Source organism: Nyctereutes procyonoides, unplaced genomic scaffold, assembly GCF_905146905.1.
Source record: "Nyctereutes procyonoides isolate TBG_1078 unplaced genomic scaffold, NYPRO_anot_genome, whole genome shotgun sequence".
Lineage (NCBI taxonomy): Eukaryota > Metazoa > Chordata > Mammalia > Carnivora > Canidae > Nyctereutes > Nyctereutes procyonoides.
The window spans coordinates 18,702,783-18,708,833 of NW_026575036.1; the positions used below are offsets into that span (position 1 = coordinate 18,702,783).

At 38.9% G+C, this 6,051-nt stretch overlaps 1 pseudogene; it reads left to right on the top strand.

The window, feature by feature from the left end:
* The first annotated feature begins 3,144 nt into the window (after positions 1-3,144).
* On the top strand, positions 3,145-4,481 carry LOC129505506 (elongation factor 1-gamma-like; annotated as a pseudogene).
* The last annotated feature ends 1,570 nt before the right edge of the window (positions 4,482-6,051 follow it).

The window sequence follows — 6,051 nt, forward strand, 5'->3', positions numbered from 1 at the left end:
GCTTTTTAATAACTAGGATGTCTATTATTAGATGCTACATGGGCAGCTCGGGTGGCTCAGCGGTTTAGCGCTGCCTTCAGCCCAGGGCCTGATCCTGGAGACCCAGGATCGAGTCCTATGTCAGGCTCCCTGCATGGAGCCTGCTTCTCCCTCTGCCTGTATCTCTGCCTCTCTCTCTCTCTCTCTCTCTCTCTCTCTCTCTCTGTCTCTCACGAATAAATAAATAAGATCTTAAAAAAAATGTAACATGATGGTCTTTCTTCAATGTAAAGTCTCTTCTACCCCTCTTATCCCCCCCCCCAAATTTAGTAAATAATATCATATACATATGTTCTTATTAATTTTCTTATTTTGTGGCACTATAGTAAATGACTAAATTTCAAAGCTGGGTTAACATGACCTGTAATAGAAGTGATACTATTAGGTGCAAAGGTTATCCATCAGTTAAGCGAATTCAAAGGGCAAAAAGTTAGCAAACAGAAGGACCAAGAAAATGTTGGACCTATGCAATTTCCAGAAAACTGAAGAAAAGTCTTATACCGACAAAGGCATGGAATGAGATGATGGAGGAAATTTGATTCAGGCATTAGGGGGACTGGAGATCCCACATGTCATCTGGGCTACATATAAAAACACATATTTTGTCAAGTAGTGTTCTTCATCAGAGGCTACTACTGTAGTGATACTAATTTTTAGATGTCTCTAGAAACAAACAAATGCAGAAGTATTTTTTTTTTGGAAAAAAAGGATGCATTTGTTTCTTTAATAAATAAGGATTTATGAGACTATATATTGATGTTAGAGTTGAATTTTTTTTAAGAGCTTTTCTTTTTTTTTAATTTTTTTTTATTTATTTATGATAGCCACAGAGAGAGAGAGAGAGAGAGAGAGAGAGAGAGGAGAGAGAGGCAGAGGGAGAAGCAGGCTCCATGCACCGGGAGCCTGACGTGGGATTCGATCCCGGGTCTTCAGGATCGCGCCCTGGGCCAAAGGCAGGCGCCAAACCGCTGCGCCACCCAGGGATCCCTAGAGTTGAATTATTATAGATGCTCCTTCTATATATGAGGTTTTGTTACTATGACTGTCAATACCTGGGAACTGCCACTTGAGAAAATACAGTTCTACGCAGCTGTATTAGGCATGTCATAAGCTATTCATAAAAATCTTTATTTTCATAAGGCAGTAGATGTTGGTATCCATGCTAATTTTTTATAGGTAGTGTACTATTTTAAATAGGAGAAAAAAGCATTATGTCTACTAAGAAGACTATACTGTAAAAGTTGGAACTTATTTCTTCTTGTTCTAGTAGTTATTTCTACTTCCTAATTTATTAAATGAGCAATCATTTTCAAGAATACAATTACGTACATTTAATATATATAGAAAAATGACGAAAATATTTCTGAAACCTTTCATAAGTCATACTTCATGCATGTCAGTGAAGCTCACAGATACCTGATAGTTCCAAATCAAAGTGACAGTTGATGCTGCTTGTCATTTTTAGCATGATTGAAAATAGCTCATATAGCAGTGAATTATGAGTAATGTGATAGGGCTATACATATTCCTCTGGCAAATAATTTATGTGAAACAAATATACCTCATTTTTAATGTTTTGATTGAGAAAAGATTTCTTAGTGACCCTGCAATGACCTAAGGTTATAGACTCATGCAATTCAAATACTATTTTAAATTGTTCTATTCATCTAAGAATTTATGTGATTTAACTATATGGTTAATTCCTATCAATAGGTAGGAAAACATCTCTCCATTTTTTACTAAGAGTATACAATATTACTTAACTTAAAAAGAACACCTTTTGTAAAGTGCTATTTGATAAGTTAGAGGACCTATAATTTCCTTTAATGTTATTTAGTAAGGAAAGAGTTCAGTGAGGTGGGTAGGAATATAAAACCTGGAATAAGACATACTTGGTCTTGAATACCAAGCACTAAGATTTGTGAGCTTATATTTCCATATATGAGTTTCCTCATTTTTAAAATGCAGATACTAAGAGTAGCTACTGCATAGTATTATTGTGGAAAAAAATGTTATAATACATTTACAGTGATTAGCATTTTACCTGGAACATGGAACACATCTATTATTATCATCATCATTATTAACTTTCAAAGGAAATTGAATATATTAATCAAAAGTCATTATAATTCCTAATATGATTTTTTTCAAACTGCATATTCTCCCATTTGATACTCATCGAGTTCTTCCAATCTTTACTCTGTATGTCATCCTCCCATCCCAAAAATCTTTGGGCTACATTTTTAATATATTAAATCACATCCTGAAAGATCAATCTTTTATGATATGATGATCTGAAAATTGTTTTTCTGAAAATCATTCCTTTGCATGGTATGTAGAGATGAAATTTTGTTTAATCTTGTAATTTGCTGACCCTGAACTGATGATGAGAATGGCATTAAACTCTTTGTATAGTTACCCTGGAAATTGGAATATACATTTCAATGTGTAAATATGATATAACAGGGTACTGGGTGGCGAGTTGGTTAAGCATCTACCTTTGGCTCAGGTCACGATCTCAGGGTTTGGGGATTGAGCCCTACATCTTTGGGTTCCCTGCTCATCAGGAAGTCTGCTTCTCCCTCTTCCTTTGCTCCTCCTGCTGCTCATGCTCATATGTAAATTTCAAGAAACATATGAAGATACTCCCCTTTCCAGAAGGTGGAGCATAATTATCCAATCTTCCTCGACCTTCAGTATGGGCTAGACATAGTGATCTCCTTCCAAAGAATAGTGAAAAGAAAAAATGGAAAGAACAGCAACTTCACAGTGGAAAACTTGACAAGCAGTATTTTAACCTAGTGAATGGGGTCATGTTAACAGTGGTATCGTGCACCTCTGATACGATGTGATGAGAAAGATACTGACATCTTTTTCGTATTCTACACAAAACTTTCAGTCTAGTCATAAGAAAAATATCAGACAAAACCAAATTTGGGGACAATTTAAAAAATTCATATTCCTGAACACTATCAAGGTCATGAGACACAGGGAAAGTCTGGGAAACGGTCACAGATCAGAGGAGACTATAAAGAGACATGACAACTGAATGCAATGTTATTTCCTGGATGGGAATCTGGGACAGAGGAAAACACTATTAGGAATATGGAATCAATTTTGGAGTTTAGGAATCACCATGGTGGCCTGTACACATATCCTGAAAACTGGAGGGCCTTCAAGGCTCTCATTGCTGCTCAGTACAGCGGGGCTCAGGTCCGCGTGCTCTCTGCACCACCCCACTTCCACTTTGGCCAAACCAAAGGCACCCCTCAATTTCTCCGTAAATTTCCGGCCGGCAAGGTTCCAGCATTTGAGGGTGACGATGGATTCTGTGTGTTTGAGAGCAATGGCTTTGCCTACTATGTGAGCAATGAGGGGCTGCGGGGAAGTACTCCAGAGGCAGCAGCCCAGGTGGTGCAGTGGGTGAGCTTTGCTGATAGCGACATAGTGCCCCCAGCCAGTACCTGGGTGTTTCCTACCTTGGGCATCATGCACCACAACAAGCAGGCCACAGAGAATGCAAAGGAGGAAGTGAGGCGAATTCTGGGGCTCCTGGATACTCATTTGAAGACGAGGACTTTTCTGGTGGGTGAACGTGTGACACTGGCTGACATCACAGTTGTCTGCACCCTGTTGTGGCTCTATAAACAGGTCCTGGAGCCTTCTTTCCGCCAGGCCTTCCCCAATACCAACCGCTGGTTCCTTACCTGTATTAACCAGCCCCAGTTTCGGGCTGTCTTGGGGGAGGTGAAACTCTGTGAGAAGATGGCCCAGTTTGATGCTAAAAAGTTTGCAGAGAGCCAACCTAAAAAAGACACCCCACGGAAAGAGAAGGGTTCTCGGGAAGAGAAGCAGAAGCCCCAGGCTGAGCGGAAAGAGGAGAAGAAGGCTGCTGCCCCTGCTCCTGAGGAGGAGATGGATGAATGTGAGCAGGCACTGGCTGCTGAGCCAAAGGCCAAAGACCCCTTTGCTCACCTGCCCAAGAGTACCTTTGTGTTGGACGAATTTAAGCGCAAGTACTCCAATGAGGACACTCTCACTGTGGCACTGCCGTATTTCTGGGAGCACTTCGATAAGGATGGCTGGTCCCTGTGGTACGCTGAGTACCACTTCCCTGAGGAGCTCACTCAGACCTTTATGGGTTGTAACCTCATCACTGGAATGTTCCAACGGTTGGACAAGCTGAGGAAGAATGCCTTTGCCAGTGTCATCCTCTTTGGAACCAACCACAGCAGCTCCATTTCTGGAGTCTGGGTCTTCCGAGGCCAGGAGCTTGCCTTTCCGCTGAGTCCAGATTGGCAGGTGGACTACGAGTCCTATACGCGGTGGAAACTGGATCCTGGCAGCAGGAGACCCAGACGCTGGTTCGAGAGGACTTTTCCTGGGAGGGGGCCTTCCAGCATGTGGGCAAAACCTTCAATCAGGGCAAGATCTTCAAGTAAACATCTCTTGTCATCGCCTAGCTGCCTGTACCTGCCCTTCAGGGAGATGGGGGTCATTAAAGGAAACTGAACATTGAACCCTTAAAAAAAATTGGAGTTTAGCTAATAGTGATGTACTAATATTAGTTTCTAAATATTGACATATGTATCATGGTAGGTAAGATGGTAACATAAGGGGAAACTGGGTGAAAGGTATATGGAGACTCTCTATAGTATCCTTGGAATTTTCTGTAAATCTAAAATTATTGCGAAATAAGATGTTTTTAAAAATCCCCACATAGTTACAATCGAAAATGATACTAACCTGGTAAAAAGATATTATAATGACTTCGTGAACTTAACAACACATGGTCTCCAAATCGTCTCAGGATGGATAATTACACATTGGTTGAGCTACTTACAGTCATTTCAGTAATATAAGACTGGTTGAGGTTCTAGATCCTAAGGAAACAGAAGCCCAAGTGCAGAAATTATTTCTAATGAGATTTCTGGAAAACTCTAACCTTTACAAGGTCAAGTGAAACAGTGTTTCTAATGCGATTTCTGGAGAACTTTAACCTTTACAAGGTCAAATGAAAGCTGCCAGTAGGTGCAATTAATCATTCTACTGTCTTTTTCAATTTAAGATATTTGTGGTTAGGAACCTATGTTTACAAAATATTTTTTGATCAAATCCTGTAAGTTATTTTACCCTAAAAAAATCATAGAATTTTCCTGAAAGTCTCAACTAAAAAATTGCCTCTACTTAAGAATATACATTTTTAGAGTAGCAACATTGGCAATCAGCTAAGATTAGTGTAGGAACTCGGTACATCAGAATTTTAATCTTACTTTCCCACTCATTCTTTCAATGACCTTGAGAAACTGATTTAACATGTTCCTTGGCCACCAAATGAGACTCATGAAATTCTCTAGGTTAAAAAAAAAAAAAGAAACAATCATTTCATCATCAGAAAACTATTTAAAGTATTAAATAAAAATATGTATTGTGAAAGGACATTATACCACTTTGTGATTTTCCCCAGATTCCTTTTATTAACAACAAAATTAACATCTAATTTTGTTGTTTCAGTAACAACAATAAAGTCGTTTTTTGTTGTTTCAGTAACAACAATGAAGTCATTCCTGCTGAGAAACAGAAGTAAATGCAGTAATGAATGAAATCAAGTTAATCTTCAAAAACATGCCCCCCACACAAAAAACTACACTCAAAATATGTTTTTATTCTAAAGAAGCTTCTTCCAGAAACCCACTATGAATTTAAACATCTTAGATTGCAATTAGCCTAAGGGCCATTGAGCTCCAACCTTTAAAACTTTCAAGAAATTTAATTGTTTTTTGACTATTAACAAAGACATTGAGAGAAAGAATCTCTCCAAAATATATCAATATCCTTCTTTTGGTCTCTGATTTTGAGTTAACTTTGGGGAGATATTGGAGTTCTTCTGCCCTCAAGGAATGTAAATGTGGGGTTACACACAAGAACTAGAACGTATAATTCAAAAGAGTTATAGGAGGGACATCAGGCTTATTCATTACGTATTTTGCCACCTCATAGAGGTCCACAAGG